This window comes from Rhinolophus sinicus, chromosome 7, assembly GCF_057876585.1.
Source record: "Rhinolophus sinicus isolate RSI-liver-muscle chromosome 7, RSI-T2T, whole genome shotgun sequence".
Classification (NCBI taxonomy): Eukaryota; Metazoa; Chordata; class Mammalia; order Chiroptera; family Rhinolophidae; genus Rhinolophus; species Rhinolophus sinicus.
Genome location: NC_142507.1, coordinates 37729359 through 37751892, shown reverse-complemented (window position 1 = coordinate 37751892; position 22534 = coordinate 37729359).

The following is a 22534-nucleotide window of genomic DNA, read 5'->3' as shown; positions in this document are numbered from 1 at the left end:
CTTTTTTTTTTTTTCCATCTCTCCATTGGCCCTTCTGGACCCCTATTTCTTTTATGGAGGCTAAAAAAATACATTTCCTCCTCCCTACTAAATTATTCTAGCTAGGTTAATAATCAAATTAACAGAGACAGATTAACAGGAAAACATGCACAGTTTATTATGGGTACACATGCCGGGGTGTCATAGGATATGAAACCCCAAACACATGGGGTAGTTGAAATTTATACACCTTGTAGACAAAGGAGAAAGCGGGCAACAGCCTGAGTTTTCAAAAGGAAATAGGCAATTTACAAGTAGCTGAGGAAAAGTGGAGCGAATTCTTGCTAGGTAACCCAGGAACAATGGGACATGGGGGGACTCCAGCTACCAGGCACCTGCCTGGAGACTTCCTATCTAATGTTAAGGTGAAAGTGCTAAGATGCCCTTCCTGGAGCAGGCCTTTCCATCTGAATCTCTTCGGCAGGAAAGGGGGAGGGCCAAACGTTCTTTCTGAGTCTTTTGTTTCTTAATAACCAGCTTGAATACAATAACCCAAAAGTCACATTTTTCAGGTGGCAAAACTTTGGTCCCCTTCACCTTCTTCCCGCTTTCTTTCACATTGGAATGATTTCTGGAGCAAACTGCCGGGAGGGAAAAGAATCTGGAGCCTCACAGTCTCCCTCTCAACTCCTCTCCCTTAAGGGTCTGTCCCATTCTTGATACCACCTTGTTACAGAAAAGGAAAGGGTAAGCTAGACCCTGGAAAACTGCCACCTCCTCTGTCCCACAGCTACTATGAATGCCAGTAAAATCCCTGCATTTGGAATCCACTGCTGGGCGTGACATAAAATGTACTCTGAGAAAGCATCCAGTGATTTTTTTTTTTAATCTCTATTAAAGGGATGTTATTAATTCTTTCAAAAAAAAGACTTCTCTTTGTTCCCCCCCAGGGTGTTTATTTCTCACTGCTAAGGAATACAAGCCCAAGCATTGCAAGGAGCCCAGACAATTCAGCTATTAAAAACTACACTCAAATCTTACTAAAGGTGACTCCTTGGTGGCCATTCTCAGCATTTCTTCCAGCAAATGAAAACGCATCTCTGAGAGAAGCAAAGCACTCATTTACAAATTAGTTCCTTTGCAGTTAATATATTGTTGCTAGAATTTAATACTCTCATTATCTTTCATTATTTACAGCCAGTGTATTAATATCCCATGAAATCTTTCATCTGAAATGATTTTAATCTTCTCAATTATCTTGTTCTAAACTCAATCACTTTGCAGTAATGAACTTGCTCCCCCTAACTAAGTACTCATAGGGAGCCCACATTACCCTGCAAAAAAGTAATTACTAACCTGAAATGTTCCAATGGCCCTGGTGGGGCACCAGGACTCCAGCAAACTCAGTGTTTACAATAACATCAATTCTTTTATAACCATGAGCTTAGATTCAGAGTAGCAATACCTTGTAACTGATACCTTAAAATCTTGCACAAAATACTGTCCACATGTCCCAAACAGGATCTCTTCACTCCATGTTTAGGACTATCACAGTCAAAACTGGAAATACATTTATTAACTCAAACAGCTCTTATTGATATACTTAGGAAAAAACTGTCACTGTGCAGGGCACTGGAGGTTAAATGATATACAAGCCACAGTGACAAGGGCCTCAAAATCTCACAGGCAAGCAGAGGAGATTCTACAAGAAAGTTACGTCTAACAAAAGATAAAATGAAAAGTTCTGTATGCACAAAAATATCATAAAACTGTGGACAGAAAAGGGGCCACATGTTAAACCTGACAGGCTCAGAAGACTGAAAATAACCACATAGGATGGCATGGACATAAAAATTCCTAACTAAGGTGGGCCATGGAGGGAAGTCACATCTTTGGCCTGTAGCTTCCTTGACAAAGGTCAATCCTTACCTTAAGTGAGCCTGTCTGTCATCTTTTTGCATCTAAGATAACAAACCCTTGAAATGTCAGAGTAATCCCTTTTTCCAGACCCCCCAGGGGACACAACCCACCCCACCAGAGCAGGAAACTGCAAAATCCCTCATTGTTATCTTGTTCCCCAAATATCATCTCTATGTGCTGTAAAATGCTATTAACTATCCTATACCCACCAATGTAAAAACCATGTGTGTCTCACCATTTTGCTTTTTATCCAATCCCAGAGATTTCCCTGCTTTGATAAGGGGGGGGGAGACTCCCTCCCCCTTATCTACAACCAATGGATTTCATGTAACTTTCGTCCTTTGATTCTAATGTATAAAATAAGCTGCAAAACGGCCATTTTCTGGAGCATTTTCTCAATCCGTTGAGACTTTGCTTCCCGGCAACTGTCATCAGTTTGGCTCAAATAAATTCTTATAAGCTTTCTCTTAGACTAGATGTTTTTAAGTTGACAAACATTACAAAATTTATTGCCAAATAAGTAGATTAGACATTTCCGAATAGTTAGAGATCATTGTGGACTAGACTGAGCTGGGAAGGCTTTGCAATTTTAAAGGTGCTTAGGCACAATCGTGATAAAAGGGCAGGGGCTGAGTGGTTACAGATGGAGAAAGGCATCCTTAGCATCTGCAAATCACTCATTACTGAGCACCTATTACGTGAGCACCAACAAACTCACGGTATTATCTCCACTAACTCACTTATATTTCAAAACTTACAACAAGCAGGTCTTATATCTTGACTTTACAAAAGAAAAAAAAAGGCAAAGAACAGAGAAGTCACACAGCTAATTTGTGGCAGAGCCATAATTTGGACACCCCACATGTCCTAAGTCAGTCTTCTCACTCTGCTGTAATGTGCCCTCATTTAGCCTTAGGTGGAGGAAACAGTGAGAAAGAACCTGCAGAGCTGACACTTTAGGTCAACCAGTTTGACTGTAGGAAGGGACCCAAGAAGTTGAACCAAGAGCGATCAGGATACAAAGGTAGACTGTGGAGGGCCCTGAGTGCCAGGGAGGCTCCTCTGAGCAGACCCCAGCACACTATGGAATGTGGCTCCCCAGAGTTCCCAAGCCACAAGCTGTCTGCCAGGTGCCAATGCCATTTGCCTGGGTAACTCAGCATTTATTCCTGCCCTTTCTGCTTCCAAAAGCAGTCAGTTTAGATAGTTTCAAGCCACTTGCTCTATAAGACAAAGCCTCAGAATATCAAAGATAGACGGACTCAGGGTGATGGTCTAAGGCAGGGATGTCCAAACTGCAGCCAGCCCGCGGGCCAACTGTGGCCCACAATCCATTTTTAATTGGCCCGCAGCAAATTCCAAAAATATGTTTAGTTTACTTAAATAAACCAGGTGAGGCAATACGTACTTCACCTCAAGTGAGTGGCCCGGCTGTTTGTGTATTTTACCGCATAGGGCCCTTGGTGAAAACCGTTGAAAAAAGTTTGGACACCCCTGGTCTAAAGCAAAACCCTGTTTCCCTGAAAAAAAGACCTACCCGGACAATCAGCTCTAATGCGTCTTTTGAAGCAAAAATTCATGTAAGACCCGGGATTAGATTAGATTAGATTAGATTAGATTAGATTAGATTAGATTAGATTAGATTAGACCTGGTTTTATATTATAGTAAAATAAGACTGGATCTTATATTCATTTTTGCTCCAAAAGACACAGTAGAGCTGATTGTCCAGCTCATTCTTATTTTCGGGGAAGCATGGAAGGTCTGTGCTCGCTCTACCTCATCCAAGCCTTTCCATCACATGCCCAGAGTCAAGAACTAGATGCAAGACTGGTCTCCACTCTGCCCCTCTGTCTGTGTGATCTCAAACCCATGATTTAACCTTTCTGTATCAAATCTCTGTATGGAAAAATCTCTGTAATTGCCGCCCAATTTAAGCAGCTTCTAAACATCTTTTTAGCTGTCTGACACCCCAGCCTCCAAAATGTAATTTCCCTACCACACTGGGAAAACTAGAGTCCCAGAACACTTTGTCTATGACAACTTTCATCTAATATTTAAAAATGCCAAGGGCCCTCTCCCATTATGGCAGGTGTTTGTTTTTTTATCGGTTGACTGAGGAAATAATGACCAAAGCTTCTGCTAATATAGTCACTTTTTACAACAAATTTGCATTTACTATTTGGAACAGCATCTACACACAGTTGAGAAATAAAATTACCCATCTGCGGGAGACATTGTATTTATTCAGATCGAGCAATAGACTGATCTTGTAATAGATTTGCCATACTTTGCATTGACATTAAGGTCTTCCCAAAGATATCCAAGCCCTCACATTGGGAACCACTATGACCAGAGCTATTTAACAAATTAGGTAATTATTATCCTCAGAAAGTTAAATTTTTCCTACCGTTTCCTCATTTAATGAAATGGGATGTTAAATGCCACTGCTGTTAAAGCAGTGAGTCTGGTATGTTTGATGTCGGCACTGTTGATTACTAATGTAGAGATCCTAAACTCACCTTCACATCACAACTATATTCTTATAAAGAATTTAGAAAGCAGTTGCTTAAAGGGCAGAACTCTTGTTTGGCTGTTTGCTAGTTTTCCCCTCTGAAAGGCCTCATTAAGCACAAGAAGCTGAGCAGCAGAGTTTGAAAAAATAAAATAAAAAGCAAAAACTGCCTTCCAAAATCCAAGAGTTCAAATGAGATTGCATACAAATTGCTGGGGTCTCTCTTCGTTCAGCCGAGCAGCGATTATTCCTTCTATGTGACTTGCATGGCAAACACTGAACAGAACACAGAGGACAAAGAGCCAGGACCGGGAACGACAATAAAATTGCTGTGTCCCTTTGCTTCCTCCATCTACCAGTTTCATCTCTGCCTTGCAAATTTCTTCCACATGCAGCTGTCCATCATACAGGCAGCTTTTAGGAAATGAAAAAAAAAAAAAAAAAAAAAAAAGGCCATCAGTTGTCATAGAAACAATAGCAATTTGTGCCACCTTTGTGTGAGTGGATAGAAGGCTTCCTGCTGCTGTTTGGCCAGTTTCCAAGGACCCAGGGTGGGAAACAGGCTGGCTTAAAAGGGAGCCCCTGAATTTCTGACAAGCAAACCGATACCCTTCCACTGGGCTGTCACATATTTGCCTGAGAGAAGGTTAATTAAAATACAACCTTGGATGTGGGAACACTTTCAGAAAGGCATATTACTCAACCCTAAATTCCCCTGTGTGAGGTCTAACAAGGCAACTGTAACCTTGCATCCAGGGTGGTCCTGCGGGGAGTGGCCGGGACCCGGGCGCTGAGCCCTCAGCCTGATGGGATCTGTTCTCATCAGACTAAGATGTCATCGTCTCTAAGACTCCAATTAAGCAGGTGATTGAGCTTAGCTTTGGGAAAGGAATCCTCCCAAGGGTGAGACCAGGATGCCAGGGATGTGTGCAAGGCCAGGCGGCTATGGCTTTCCTTCAATTTACGGCCTCTTCCAGACTGCTGCAAAGTGGCTTCCCTCGTAAGTCAGCATGAAATAGTAACCCGCAGGCCTCCATGGTGGGCTCTAAATGGCTGGCAGCCCCTGGGGCCCTCCCAGAACAAAAGCATCCATCTGAGAAGTGGGACACAGCGACCTCATATATATTAAGCTCCTGTAAAAAGGCAGGGCCTGCGGGTTTGTGGAGAAGAAATTCCTGTTAGCAGAACTTCTAGACGTTTCTCTCCCACTCTTCACGCTGTTATGAGTACTGATGATACAGGTTAGCTAGCGTGTCCCTAGGTAGACAGGGAGGTCTCTGGTGGAATAAACAAAATACAGCCATATCCTAAAACTTCAGGTTTTGAAATCACTCCTTCACTCCAGGACAAAATGTAACAAGGTCTGGAGATTAATCGTAAAATTCCTTTTGGCCTGACAAATGGAGCAGATCTGATAGATAAGAGTGGGTTACTTTGCTAATTCCTTTAGGATGGGCAAGCAGAACAAACCTAGACGAATTTCATTAGAAGGCGCCAGTTCCATTCTTCAAACAGCTCCCCTTCCCCAAGCAGGCAAGGGAAGGTATAAAAGTAAGAGCTTTTGCCTCAGTCATGGGGCACCCCCCATTGGGGACTCCCTCTGCTCGGGAGCTGCAACCTCTTCTCCTGCCTCTAATAAACTATCTTCTTTTTAAAACTTTTTGCCTCTCCCTGGTCCGTGTGTCCTTTCTTCGGCTTCACGAGACATGATCCCGGCCCACACCCAGAAACTGTCGACAGATCCAACATCACCTACATCACTGAGACAGTATCTAAGGTTATAGGTACAGATCAGCAAGGAGCGCTTGGTGGTGAAACAAGCTGGGCAGCAGGTCTGTCACCAGGCAAGGGGTCAGATCCCAGTGAAGGCCAGAGGAATGGAGAGGTCAGGAATCACACAGGAGTGGGAGCAGGAGGTAGGAGGGTATACATAAGCAGACACAAGGAGACTGCCAAAGGTCTCCCCAGGCTGGCACTATCCGGATTCCCAGAGCAACCTTGAGAGTACATTTGAGACTAGATATTGAGCCATGGTCCAAATTCTCTCAGAAGTTTCCTGCTAGGACAAGAACAAACTACACACCAGATCAGCTGGATTAGGTTTAGCTGCATGAGACAGAAAATAAAAAAGAGCCCTGAGCCCTAGCAAATGCCGGAGGTTGGCAGACTAGGGATGCTATGGCAGCTTCATGGCAGTCAGTGACCCAGACTCCATTTCGTTTTCCATTCCACCTAAACTAAGGGCCTTGGCCTCACAGCTCATGTGGGGGAGAAACAAACTTCCCTCTACCCTCAAGGTTCTTATGTCTGGTCTAATAATCAAACAGACATGAAACAGATTAGCAAGAGAAAATAACCAAATTTAATACATACATGTGTAGGGCAACCCCACGTACTTGAAAGAGTCAGAGACCCCACATGCAAAAGCACACGAGGTTCAGAGACAGAAAGGGGGATTGAGGTACATAAGACATCCTCAGCTAGGGATATGCGTTAAGGCCTCAAAGGGTCATTGTTTAGTGAATGGAAGTTTACCCTGTCGTATAGGTATGTCAAAAGAAGATTTCTCTGATAATCTCCTATGAGCAAGGCCCCTAATTCAAATTCTTCTAGTTAGTTTAAGGGAGGGGCAAAAGCATTTCTTGAGTCTGTTGCCTTTAGCTCAAAATAATCTGCATTCCACTGAGACACATCTTGGGTGGCTCGTTCTGAACCCCCACAGCAGCAGGTATAGCAACCATCACAGCACATTCCAAACAGCAGGATGGAAGAAGTAGGGTGTATGCTTCCCCTTCTAGAAAGGTTTACCAGAGGTATTAACCAACACTGCCACATAAAATTCACTGGCCAGAGTCTACTCATATGGCCACACCGAGGAGCAAGGTATGTGAGAAATGTAGTCTCCAGGGTGAATTCACTGCTACTCAGAATAAATCAGTATTACTAAGTAAAAGGGGAAACAGATGCTTTTAGCTAACTAGAAGTCTCTGCCAGTCAGGGCATTTCTTCTTGAACTCTGATGATCTCTTTAGAATGTATCTGTCATGGTCACTAAAAAGAAAACTATTCCTCTATTCATTACTCACAAAACTGTGGGGGGGGGGGGGGGGGGAAGGGATGTCCCCATACCAACCAATTCGCCAACTCTCCAGACACCAACTGGGTATCCGAGAATTCAATTCTGACATGAAAAACCAGAGTTAATGAAGAGCCCATAGGTTAGGGTTCAGTCACACAAAACTGCTCCCTCCCACTTCAGATGCCAATTGCAAGTCCCACACTTTTGACCAATTAGCTATAAATGGGGGCTCCGACAACCCCGTCCATGGGTTCAATAATTTACTAGAACAGCTCACTGAACTCAGGAAAACACTTTACTTACTATTACCAGTTTGTTATAAAGGATATAACTCAGGAACAGGCAAATAGAAAAGATGCCCAGGGGTGGGTAGTGGGAAGGGGCGCAAGGCTTCCATGACCTCTCTGAGCACACCATGCTCCCAGCACCTCCACATGTTCACCAGTGTGAAAGCCCTCCGAACCCCTTCTTTTAGAGTTTTTATGGAGGGAACATTCCATAGGCAGGGTTGATTAAATTATTGGTAATTGGTGATTGAACTCAATCACCGGGGTCTCTCTTCTCCCTAGAGATGGCGGAGGGCTGCAATTTCTAACCTTCTAATCACATGGTTGGTTCCTCTGGCAACCAGTCCCCATCTTGAAGGTATCTAGAAATTAACAGCCACCAGTCATCCTATTAATATACAAGAAGACACTCTTAACCACTCTGGAGATTCCTAAGGTCTCAGAAGATCTTGTGTCAGGAAACAGGGACTAAGACTAATTATAACAAGAAATACTCTGTCACCCCTTTCACTCAAGAAATTACAAGGGGTTGAGGAGCTCTGTGTCAAGAACAGGACTCAGGGACCAAGTATGTACTTCCTTTTATGTCTCCGACACACATTGTACAGCAGGGAATGAAGCCTTTGTTAAGATTTTGTCCCCAGAATAGAACACCTCCGCAGAGGTTGGCAGGCAGTGCTGGGCTCATGAGTCCAGTGGGAGGTAAGGAATTTTAGGAGCTCCCATCTGTGAGAAGAATCCCTGGAAGGTAAAGCCCCAACAATGAGTCATCACCACCCGAGACTGAGTCGGTGTCAGTAGCACCGCTGGCTTCAACTATTGTGGGCTCACATTAACACAAAGTCAGACTGGGCTACTGTCATAGCCAAGGAGACCTCAGTCATAATCACGGCTTTACAGCAATGGGATTCGTTCACTGCGAATTAACTCTGCAACCACTATCCTAGGCGCTAGAGATGCAAACACCGAGAAGCATTGAAACCAAAGGTCCTTATGAATGTCATTAAATGTACTTTTAAATCCTAGCTCTAGAAATCATATGACTCTCTCTATATCTACCCCTCAGAAACTTAGCCTTTCCCCCCAGATAATGAGCAACCCCCGAGGCAGCAGAGGACAGTAGCCCCAACCTAATAACCACATGGTCTGGACCTCTGGCAGGATAAAGATAACATCTTGACCTAAGTTATGTTTCAGTTCCTTAACCCTGAGGTGCAATGACTCCCTGGTTACTTTCCCATGAGACTGGACAAAGGGACTCTTGGAAAAGACCTCAGAACTGTCCTCAAGACGTGAAGAAATGATTCATTACCGTTATCTCACCTCCGACCAATCAGCTCCCAGCACAACTCCGAACCCCTAGCACACGGTATCTTGTGATTTTGTCCTATATAATCTGTAGCCTACATGCTGTCAGAGAGCCAGGTCTTTGAGCTGTAGCTCACCTGTGTCTCCGGGCTTGGTTTCATTTCCTTAGATAAACCTCTCCTTTCTTTGCTACAGAGTCCTGTTCATATCTCCATTGGCTTTGAAATGAACTCCTTGAGTTCTGTAACAGCATCTGTTCCTCTGAAGATGCTTCCAGTCTTGCAAATGAAACAATATGTAAATTACAGGTTAAAAGAAAGTGTGATGTGTGATGCTAGGTGTTGCTGGTGCAAGATGGTATATTCACCTAAATCACACGGGAAGCAAAGGTTTCTCCTGAGGTGAAATTCTGCTGGGTTTTGAAAGACAAGTAGAAGTTAGACTAGCTGAAGACACTAGAAAACTATTTCAAGCAGGGGAATAGCACCTACACAGATGTAAAGATAAATAGACGTTTTCAAGGGGAATACTGGCAGTTTGGTCTGGATGGAGTATATGCTAAAGTGGATGGCTAGAGACTCTATCGTGACTATTAAGAGTTAAAACATAAAATGCTTTTCATGTGTTAAAGTCGGTTCTAAATGCTTTAGTTATAACTCTTTTAATCCTTATGACACCTCTATGAATAATATCTTATCTCCATTTTACAGATAAGGAAACTGAGGCCCAAAGAGCAAGGTCACACAGCTAGTATGTGACAGACCGTGTCTGAATGTAGGGAGTCTGACTCTAGGGTCTGTGCTTTTAACCACTACACAAAAACAGACTCATACTGCAGTCTGGTGAGGGGTTTCTACCACTTTGAATCTGAACTTTATTTCAGAAGTAATGAGGAGTCTTTGCAGAGTTTTTAGCCAAACGATGATAGGATCAAATGTTTGTCGTTCGAAAGTCAGTCTAGAGGTTGTGTAAAGACGGTTGCAACACTAGAGTGACAGGCCAAACCCAGGACAGCTGGGACCTCAAGGCGCACTAATCTGGGCTGCAGGAGAAAGCGGCTAGGGAGCGTGTTACCCTGAACTCCTGACACAGCCCTAGACCTAAGCCAGCCCATCCCCAAACCCAGATGTTTGTGCCACAGGGCCTGAGGCACTTGAAACACAATGGTTTGAACTGAATCTTAAAAAAGCCTGAGTGAGACCACTGGGAAGATCCAAAGGCTGCAGCCTACAGCACTCAATGCCAACAAACAGATTTTGGGCACTGCCATGCTATCTCCGGTCTGTCCCAGGAAGCTTCATCTGGCTTTTCTCTCCAGGCCCAGCCAGTCTGCGGGAGCTACGCCTTCTCCACTTCAACAGGAGCCAGGAGATTCCAGGCATATGGCCGGTAATGGCTCAGGCAGGGGGAGGAGCTGGGGTGGGCCAGCCAGGGTACCCGGGGATTTGGGCAGTTAGGAGAAGAAGGCATGGTAGAGAGTTCTGCCGACAGCTGCACAATAGGAGCCATCTGGTATTGACTAAGGAAGTAGCACTGTCTCCTGATTCCCAGAAGGAGCTTTGACCCCCAAGCGATTCGTGAGGAGGTACCTGTACCCAGAAAGGGTGTCGCCATGTAACAAGCATCAAAATGCAAAAGAACATTGGTACAGTAGAAAGAACACAAGCTCTGGGGTAGTTTGTTCATTTAGCAAATATTTCTTGACCTCCTACTATGTGCCAGGCACTCTTCTAGGGATGTGGTAGTAAATCCTGGCTTATCCGCATGAGGTGGAGGATGTGTCTTAATCTTCCATTTTTGGAAATGAAAATAAAATGGGGTAGAGAGATCTGTTTTCCAGAAAATGAGCACCTTCAGAATTGTGAGGGCTATTAACAAAAACTTGATTCATGACACTTGTGGAAGAACTGTAAGGCAAACTTTCTTCAAGGGAGGACATCAAAATAGGTTTAGGGATGACTGCAATGGAGTTTTGCTGTGGGGGAGAAAGACTGGGCTGAACTCCGAATACAACAAGGAAAAGTGGGGATTTATAGCCAAGGAGCAGGATGGGGGGGGTCTATGGATAGATATATTGAAGGTGGGGGTTTTGGTTAAACAAATTTAGGATTCTTGCTAAAATTAGACAATACGGAGACATCCAAAAGTTGAAGCCTCGTTGAAAAAGCGCTCAGAGAAGCCTGATTCAGAGTTTGGTCAAAGAGAGAATCTTTATCAGGGACTGGCAAAAACCAAAAACCAAACAAATATGTCAAGTATGTCATAATGATAAATCAAGAAGAGCTGTGGAGTGCCAGTACATCTTCCATATTTTCTTCCTTATTATTCTAAACTTAAGACGACAAGTATGCAGTTATACACCATCATTTAAATATATATTCACTGCCAGCTGGAGACAACCTGGCCCTAAGGAGTAAAACATCTATAAGTTCATTTCTTTAAATCCACAATCGCAAAAAAACATGTTTTTAAATTATTTCACTCTTCTTTTTCCTATCCTTCCTCCACTAGAGGGGAGCAGCGGAGCACTTTCCACATGAATTTGTGGTATAGAATAGATATATGGTACCCATCTCAGTGTCAAGTGAGAAATGGTGCCCATGTATATTTTTGAAATTATAAAACATGTCTCTCTTACATCTGTAGGCACTTGTTTCCTAGTATAGATCCCTACACATTCCCATTCCCTGCTCTGCCCAAAAGTAGGAGATGCCTTGAATACTTAAAAACTAATAAAGCAAAGACGGCGGGGTGGGGGTGGGGAAGAGGCAGGGGAACCACGACCTTAAATGCATATAACTAAGTGAAATGCATGTAACTAAGCCAATCTGAAAAGGCTACCCTTTGTGATTCCAACTATATGACATTCTGGAAAAGGCAAAACTATGGAGACAATAAAAAGATGAGTGGGTATCAGGGGTGGGGGGAGGAGGGATGAACAGGCAGAGCACAGGGTGTTTTTAGGACAGTGAAACTACTCTGTGCTACTATAATGGTGGATACATATCATTCAATATACTTTTGTCCAAACTCATAGAATGCACAACAACAAAAATGAACTCTAAAACTATAGACTTTGGGTGATTATAATGTGTCAGTGTAGGTTCATCTTTGATTTAAAAATGTCCCATTCTGATGGGAGGTGTTGATAATGGGGGAGACTATTCATGTGTGGGGACAAGGGTATATTTTGTCATAAACATAAAACTGCTCTAAAAAATCATCTTTTAAAAAAACTAATGAGGTGATGCAATCTTAATTTGTGTTGGGATGAAATTTACAGAACAAATTGCAGAAAGGGTTCTACACCACTTACTAGCACAAGCACCATAAAAAGGCCCCTGACATGTAAATACTTTTCTAGAGTTAAACGTTTCTCTTTGGGGCATAACTAAGACAAATGCAAAACAGGAAGTCATCCCGTGCCCATCACCCCATTCTCAGATTCCCTGATATGAGTGTGACTCAGTGTAAAGGACAGATATGTCCTTTACACATCTGGGAGAAAGAAAAAGAGGAGTGGGGAGGTTTTGTTCTCTACCTCACACCCGCCACCCCCAACCCCGCCCCAGTATTCAGGGATGTGTTTAGTGCCAGCCTCACTGCCTCTCCCGCTGCAAATCCCCGCAGTGCAGAAACTCTGGCTGTGAATGGCTCAACAATCAGGGGCTCCTGGAAGCTGAAGCACCGGAGAAAGGGGCAGGCGAGGACACAAATACAACACTAGAGATCAAAAGGTGGTCAGCAGGCTAAAGGCGACGGAGTCCTAAGGAGGAAGTAGGAGGGAAGCGGAAGGGGGCATCCCCAGCTCACACTTGGCCGTGAACCCAGCAAAGGGCTGCAGAACAATGCGGAACCGAGATGTTAGTGCAGCACGAAGATCTAACGCCTTTGACGTTGGGAGCTTGTCAGCTTAATCCTGACGTGTGAGAAAAAAAGAACAAAAGAACGTCGGAAGGCTTGTGTATATCAAAGGAAAGGGGCTCGAAGAAATACTGCAAAGAAATGCTTCAGCCTAAGATGCTTCCGGAATTTGAGATGCTGATGAAGCTGCCGCCGCCGCCCTCTGCAGCTGCGGCTCTGAGCGTTGCCTTCTCCTTAACTGCCAGTTTGATACCACAGCCTTTTGAAGTCCTTTTTCATGTATTTGTAATTTATTTCTGCAGCAGACAGCGCTTACTGTTCTGGTGCTGAGCCTCTCCTTGGCAAAAGGCAGGTTCCTCGGCGCCCTCTGCTGGTGCTACTGAGAAGCTGCATCAAGGAGAGCAAGACGAGAACGCTGTTTCCCGGTGTTTGGTGCTGCAAATTTTTATTAAAGTTTACCCCCTATCTGTGGTTATCAAACTTAAGTGTTCGCCAGAAACTCCTGGAGAGCTCGTTACAACAAGATTTCTGGGTTTCACCCTCAGAGTTTCCGATTCAGTAAGTTTGAAGCAGAGCTCGAAATTTGCATTTCCAGCAAGTTCCCCGGTGATGCTGGTAATATAATAGCGCAGTCCCAGAACCTCTGCCGTACACACAAGGCACTGGGAGAGGTAGGAAGGCACTCTAGGAAATCAGTGGACCTTATTCTAAAGCAGGAAGGGCGCTGAGTAAACTGAAGAATGTTTCCACTTGCCAGGGTGTCATTCAGAGTAGTAAGTGGTGCCAGCTGAATGAGAACTGAGGTCGGTGCACTTCCCATTACAACGTGCTGCGCCTCAACTCGTCTGACCTGACCTTGACGTGTAGCAACATCTATAACTGCCACGGGGGGGGGGGGGGGGGACGACACACCTCAGAATGTTGCTGAGACAGACAAACTCACCACACTCACGTTCCCACCGCCTTCTGACTGCGTTCACCAGCAACAGCCACCTGTCTTCTGAAGATTATGGTGCAAGGGGGGCGGGGGGAGGGGGGGAGGCCGCCGCTGGGTCTGTAACTTTTCTCCCTGAAGCCCAGAGTGTGGGAGCAGGTGTGAGAAAGCCAGTCTTTGTTGTTACTGCTTTTAGTCATTTTGTGGCCCCCCCATCGCCCTCAGGACAGGTACTGGAGCAGGGCTCTACATCACGCCTACAGACGTCCCCTTTCTTCTCACTTATCCTTCAAATACTCTAAATAATGACAGTTTCTCCTCTCTCCCTATTGAACCTGTGCATTCATGGGCCTTTAACCTGGAATGCCCTCTCCTTGCCTGCCCAGTGACACCTCTTCCCAGTGCCACCCTTGTCTGAGGAACTCCTATTCATCCATGAGGACTCAACTTCGATTTTGTCTTTGGACAGACACCCTTCACCCCGCTCTTGAAGACTGAGTAGGAACCCAAGCAGACCACAGCCCTCCACACTCTTATGGCAATTTCGTGTTCATGGGGTCCTTTCCACTAGGCTCCTTGAGGGCAGGGACTATGAGCTCCCTCTTGGGTGTTGATTAAAGAAGTAACCACACAAACCAGCCACACTTTGTACTTTATGGGTTTCCTTAACCCATTTTTCAATATTGCAAAATACTTTTAATCCAACTTCTTAAGCCACCCAAACTCCAGGTGCATGCCTGTCTTTACGGATGTCCCTCCCCACCCTTGCACCACTCGTTGCATCTCCAAAAGATCAACCTAAGTATACCTTTCAATCACCTTTATCATTTGCTATTCCATCTTTACAGATGTCAAAAACACATTTCTTGGTCAGGAGAGACCTAGCAACATGTCCTATACTACACAGTAACTGTATTTCAGCTCTTACTGTCAGAGACAGTTGATAATAGTGTCCGTTTTCTTTGCCTCCAGGCTCTTATACAACCCTGGGAAAAAGAGGGCAATGGCTTCTTCTACCACCTTTAATCAGGACCATGCTTAAGCATTCCCGACAGAGGAGAAGCTATGTTTTAAAATAATTCTCAAGATACTGAATGAATAAAAGAGGTCATTTCATTAATTCTATAGTGAGTAACGGACATTTTGGTACCTAAATGACATTGCCATTGGCTGTGCTGCCTGTAGCAATCCAGCCTGCACCAAAGTGCTGCACTTAGCAGTGAAATCTCATCCGGGACACATTACCAGGAGATAAGCGCATAATGGGACAGAAGTTATAGTGCATTTCCCAGTTTGATAAATGAATCAAATCAACTTTCAGAAGTCCTCTGGGAGGGAACATGAGTCAAAACCTGGGAAAAAGGAAATTCTTGTCTGAGCAATTATGATCAACTCTCCGGGCATTTCCTGGGAATTCACAGCTAGTGAGGCGACTCACTGACCCAATTGTACATGTCATGCCATTAACCCCAAATTGTACACTCATTTCCAGGAAATCTATTGCACTTGAATCACTGTCACTATAATAAGTGTAAAAGAAGAGGGTATAAGAAGTGCTTCTAAAGAGGCTTTTTTTGCCTAGTTCTAGAGAACTTGTGCTGGAATAATTCTTCCAGTCTTCATGACTCTCCTCAAAAGAGGTTAATAACTTGTTACTGACTGCCCTGGAAAAAATAGAGCCTCATGAGTTCTCCTGTGGCACTGGGACTTCATTTTAATCAATTTTTAGAATTCAAAAGGCATCTAATGAATGGAGAATTCCAAACATAGAAGGAAGAGTGGGAGCAAAAATTTATCCACTAGGAAATAAGGAACACATCAGAAAAGGTATGTCATCTCCTTAGGAAGGAGCTTAGGATATATAAAAAGTAAGTGTTGGAGATAAATATTTTCAAGATGTTTAGGGCAAAGCTGGGAGATCATCAGGATATCTGTTAAGTAGGAAGCCAATGAAGGTTTTTGAAAGTCAAGAAGTGGCATGACTAAAGCTGGTTCTTGGGAAGCAAATCTAACATTATAGGGGATTAACGCGAGAGTAGAGAGACAGGAGTTGAGAGATTATTACAAAAGTACAGGTGGGAACGTAGGCTATTGATGAGGGTTGGATGGAAGAATGAGAAAGATATGGGATGTCATGGCCACAGGTTTTGATCAGTGACTGGATTTGGAGGTGAACAGAGAAAGAAACCAAGGATGAGCCTTAGGTCTTGAACCTGGCTGCCTGATGGAACAAAGGAACAATGTTCTCCACAGAAGTAAGGAAAAAGAAGATTCTGGCCCTGGCAAGAAATGATAACTTGAGTTCCTCCCTCTCTGAGAGTTAGTCTTGCCCTTTCCATCACCTTTTACAAAACTGCAAACAATGGGAATTACTTTCTCAGCTTTTTCTTTATTTACAGGAGGAGTCTCTATGAAAACCATGGGGCTCTGGGACACTTGAGAGGAAAGGATGACAAAAGCAAAGGCAGACATGAGAATAGATCTTCTCTTCTTTCTTCAGGTTTTCTGACGAGCTTGTCTCTAGCTCACACAGGAGAAGGAAAGGGTGGCAGGAGGAACTGCCCCCACTAGCATGTAAGTTCCACGAGAGCAGCAAAATTTTTTTTTCTGTTTTGTTCAGTGATGTATCTCTAGTGGCCTAGAGCAGGCCCTGGCAAGAGTGGGAGCTCAGTAAGTATTTGTTGAACACATGAATGATCCCTATTTTTAGGCATATAAAGAAATAAAGTATAGAAAGTCCCTCACCACTAACTCAGGATCCCGCTCCCAACCCCAAACATCTAGTCTGTTCATTCTTTTAATTTTTTTTCATCCTTGTCCAAAAAACACCTAGAAATAATTCCCAATGAGCCCTGCTTTATATTCTAACATTCTTGCAAAACTCTCAGGAATTGACAATTGCAGGCAGTATAACAAGGAAATGGCAACTCTCTGATGAGCAGGAAGCTGGATGTTTATGTTATCAAGCAAATGTGGTCTCTTGCAGGGGAGGGAGACTGGGTCTGGGAGAATGCAAGTATTTGACTTCTTTTCTTGATTTTACTTTCTAATTGTAGACTCACGGCATTATTTCCATCATTTCTCTTTCAGAATAAAATTGAATATAAATGTGCCATTTGGACTCTGGAATGAAATCCAGAATAATATCTCTTCTGATGCTATGAAAGGAAAACATAACCGGTTTTGGGAAATCTGAGGAGTGGATTCCTCTATGGACCCTCAAAAAGCATCAGAAAGTCCAGGAGCTGGTGTGAGAGAAAAGACACTAAGGCAAAATGTTTTGTAAGTGGATAAAGATTGAGAAGTAAAAGGATGTTATTCAAAAGAGTAGTTTATGAGTCAGGTTAGTCTTGACATCAGAGGTCTTTAGTATCAGCCCCACCCATCCGGACTCACTGGGTTAAATCGTATCTCATCCTCCTTTTCTGCTTCCTGAGATTTAATCATGGTTTCCTCAGTGAGTGTCATCAGCTGCCTAAAACTTTGTAAGATAAAAGGATGTTTTCTTTTTGGGAAGCTGCTACTCAAGAGCTGAACCTGACTTCCTTCCACTCTTTTCAAATTATATTCTGGGGTCATTTATTAGATGCCTATTGCATTCAAGATGTGGTGGGAATACAAATACAAAGACAAGTAAGACTTTATCCTGAAGAAAACAACCACTCCTATGTAAAGAAAGACATACAACCAAGTCCCCTATAACAGGCCTGACAAGGGCTAACATGGAGCCACTGAAGGTGTTTGAGCTGTAAGTTTCATGATCACCCAGGCTTAGACTTTTGGGATGTGTTCTACTTTACCTCTGTCATGACTAACTTCATCCTCTCCAAGGAAATGCAAGAGAGAAGATAAAGTCACTTGCTCATTTTACAAATATTTATTGTTGAGTCCATTCTGAGGCATTATATATGTACCTACTTGTAGTTAAACCCTAAAGAGGACTACTTGTAGTTAGAAGCATTTAGAGAGAACTAGAACTGAAGATGGGAAAGTAATCATTACCTGGATGAGGAAACCAGGAAAAAAAGAAGAAAATGGTAGGAAGGAATGAAGGGGAGAGACATGTGGTATGTAGGAGGAAGACAAGAGAATCTAATTTAGAGGCATGAAAACACCGAGACACATTGAGATGTACATGACAGGGCCCATCTGGCTTCTCCTCAAGAATTAGGACAGTACCTCACATATGGTAGTGAATAAATAGGTGTGGATTAAGGTACTAAGAAACAATCGGGTGTATTTCTTTATAATCCTTATGTTCGTGAGTCATACTTGTTCTTTTTGGAAAACAAAGCTTAATCTCTCTTCACCATCTCTGTTTAATTTCCCAGGTCATATCTTCACATATATCTGGCTACCATATCATAATGTATCCTTTAGGCACTTTCCTGTTACAGATAACCTACATCTTAGGTTACTTGCAGTGTTTGATGTTACTATTGTAAACATACAAAGGATGGCAAGAAAGTGTCACAGCACTGCAGAGCAAGACCCCTTGAGGAACTCAAAAGTAAATCAGTAAAAGTTCTTTGCTGGCTTGGAATTCAAAACAATCCAGGCAACCTGCTCATGAATCTCCCTCAGAAGCCGGCAGCTCTGATTCTACCTCTGGTTGACTGCCATTTTCAGGAACAAGATTCTCACTTGGAAGGATCCAAGACAGTGGAGTAGATAAAAGCTGTGCTTGCCTTCTCCTGTGAACACATTACAATTACAACTAAATCATAGAACAATCAACCTGAAGAACCATCTGAAGTCTAGTTGAACAGAAGTCCTATAACAAAGAAGAGCCACATCAAGACTAGGAGTGGTAGAGACACAGAAAGGACTAGTCCCAAACCTGCATTTGGCGGTTGAGAATCCAGAGAGATATCTCAGCCATGGAGGTTCCCCCTGAAGGAGCAAGGGACCCCAGCCCCACACTGGGCTCCCTAGCCCAGAATAGTGGTGCCAGAAAGAGGAGCCCCCACATCTGGCTGTGAAAAACACTGCGGATTCCGACCATCCAGGTGGGACAGAAGGCTGTGGGGAAACCAGACATCAATTTAGAGGGCCTGTGCACAGACTCATTCACTCCCAGAAATTCACCCTGAGCTCAGGTAGAGAGACAGTGACTTGGGGGGTATTTGAGGCATATGGGGAAACACTGAGTTGTGTGGCTTTAGGGTGAGAACTAGAGAGACAGTTGCCACTTTCCCTGTGTGGGGATCTTCTCCCGTGCAGCCAGCAGGCCGGTGCCATCTTTCTTGTGTTGAACCCTCCCCCACACAGCCAAATCTGAATATGAATTGGTCTTGTGAGCTCAGCTTGCTCCATCCTGCTGACTCTCTGGGACCCTGCCCCATCCAATTTTCCCAACACTTTCTCTGTGAGCAGCCAGCCCCATCCACACTGCACTCTTTCTTGGACAACTCTTGAGGGTACACAGGCCCCAGGCAAATGGTGGCCGGCCTCAATGTGCTCTGAGACTTTTGCTGAGTAGCTCTAGGCTTAGCACTGGCACCAAACCAGAATCTACATCAACCTGGTGATGACCATTTGTCTCACCCCAGTGACTCCCTGAGACCCCACCTCACCCAACTGACATACCACACAAGGTGTTATCAGTGGCTGAACCTAACGGGAGCCAGCAGATGGCAGCAGACCTTGAGGTGTTTTGGGCTTTTTGCAGAGCTACCCCAGGTCCGATACTGGTGGCAGCCATCCTCGGTTCTCAGTGTGGCCTCTCCCAGGCCCCTGCAGGTCCAGAAAATGCAGCAACCAATCACAAATTGTCTTATAGCTCCTACTAGGTAGTCTCCAGCTGGTCACAGGCAGTAGGTGACAGGTGCCTGCATCACAGCCCTTCCCAAAAGGCCCCAGAACCAACATACCTGGAGGTCAGCTTCAGAACAGATCAAAGGCTTTTTTTGCCACCCAAAAAGCCTCACAAATGGCACACCAAAGTGTGATTTCAACACACACCAGAGCCCACTGGGGTGAATCCTGCTTTGTGGATAAGCCCCACACACAGCCGCCCATAAGCTAGGAATGTGGCCAAACCCCACAGCCAGTCAGCCTGAGGGTAAATCCCACCCACTGACATGCCAATAACAATCAAGGCTCAATTATAACAAAGGGCAGATACAGCCCACACAAAGAGCATTTTTTCTGTGAAGCACCCAGTACAGGTGAGAAGGAAGTCTGTGCCACTGAGCCTCACAGGGCACCTACTACATAAGACCACTGGGCCGAGACTGGGAGATGTAGCAGATCTACTTAATACATAGAAAAAACACACAAAGAGGCAGCCAAAACACAAAACAAAGAAATATGTCCCAAATGAAAAAACAGGAGAAAACTCCAGAAAAAGAACTAAACAAAAAGGAAGCAAGCAACCTACAAGACACAGAGTTCAAAATAATAGTTATAAGGATGCTCAATGAACTTAGGGGGAGAATACATGAACTCAGTTAGAACTTCAACAAAGAGATAGTAAGCATAAAAAAGGACATATAAACAACTGACACCACAGAAATACAAAAGATTATGACAAAATATTATGAACAATTATATGCCAAAAAATTGGACAATCTGGAAGAAATGGATAAATTCCTAGAAACATACACTCTTCCAAGACTGAATCAAGAAGAAACAGAAAATCTGAACCGACCGATTACTATAAACAAAATCAAATCAGTCATCAGAAAACTCCCAACAAACAAAAGTTCTAGACCAGATGGCTTCATAGGTGAATTTTATTAAGCATTCAAAAAAGAGTTAACATCTATCATTCTCAAACTATCCCAAAAATCAAGAGGCAGGAAAACTCCCAAGCTCATTTTATGAGGCCACCATTACTCTGATTCCAAAACCAGAAAAAGACATTACAAAAAAAGAAAACTATAGGCCAACATCCCTGATGAACACAGATGCAAAAATCCTCAACAAAATATTAGCAAACAGAATTCAGCGATACATTAAAAAGATCATACACCACGATCAGGTGGGATTCATTCCTGGTATGCAAGGTTGGTTCAATATCAGCAAATCAATTAATGTGATATACCAAACTAACAAAATGAAAAACAAAAATCATATGCTTATATCAATGGATACAGAAAAAGCATTTGACAAAATCAAGCAGCCATTTATGATAAAAACTCTTAAGAAAGCAGGAATAGAGGAGTCATATGTCAACATAATAAAGACCATATATGTTAAACCCACAGCTAAGATCATACCCAATGGGGAAAAGCTAAAACCACTCCCTTTAAGATCAGGAACAAGGCAAGGTTGCCCACTTTCTCCACTTTTATTCAACATAGTTCTGGAAGTTCTAGTCACAGCAATCAGACAAGAAAAGGAAATTAAAGGCAACCAAATTGGTAAGGAAGAAGTAAAATTGCCATTATATGCAGATGACACGACACTATACATAGAGAACCCCAAGACTCCACCAAAAAAACTATTAGAACTGATAAATGGATTTAGTAAAGTAGCAGGATACAAAATTAATATTCAGAAATCAGTTGCATTTGTATACACCAATAATGAACTATCAGAAGGAGAAATTAAGAAAACAGTCCCATTTACAATTGCTTCAAAAACTATAAAATACTTAGGAATAAATTTAACCAAAGAAGTAAATCACCTGTACGCAGAAAATTATAAGACACTGAAGAGAGAAATTAAAGCAATTACAAATAAATGGAAACACATACCATGCTCATGGATAGGAAGAATTAATATAGTTAAAATGTGCATACAGCCTAAGGGAATATACAGATTCAATGCAATTCCTATCAAACTACCAAGGACGTTTTTCACAGAAATAGAACATATAATCCTAAAATTTATATGGAACCATAAAAGACCCCAGATAGCCACAGCAATCTTGAGAAATAAGAACAAAGTGGGAGCTATCACGATACCTGACATCAAATCATACTACAAGGCTACAGTAATTAAAACAGCACGGTACTGGCATAAAAAAAAAAAAAAAAAAAACACACACACACATAGATCAATGGAACAGTATAGAGACCCCAGAAATAAATCCATGCCTATATGGTCATTTAATCTACAACAATGGAAGCAAGAATTTACCCCGGGGTAAAGACAGTCAATTTAATAAATTGTGCTGGGAAACCTAGACAGACACATGCAAAAAATGAAGCTGGACCACCTCCTTAAACCATATACAAGAATAAATTCAAAATGGATTAAAGACTTAAATGTAAGATCTGAAACCATAAAACCAGAAAGAAAATTTGCAGACATTACCCTCAGTAATATTTTTACTGATATATCCCCTCGGGCAAGGGAAAATAAACATATGCGATTACATCAAACTAAAAAGTTGTGTTTCTTTTTGTTTTTTGTTTTTTACAGCAAAGGAAACCATCAATAAAACAAAAAGGCATCCTACTGAATGGGAGAAGATATTTTTCAATAAAACATCTGATAAGGGGTTAGTATCCAAAATTTACGAAACACTCATTCAACTCAATACCAAAAAACAACCCAATTAAAAAATGGACAGAGGACATGAAGAGACATTTTTCTAAAAAGGACATACAGATGGCAAACAGACATATGAAAAAAATGCTCGACCTCACTCATCATTAGAGAAATGCAAATAAAAATCACAATGAGATACCACCTCACT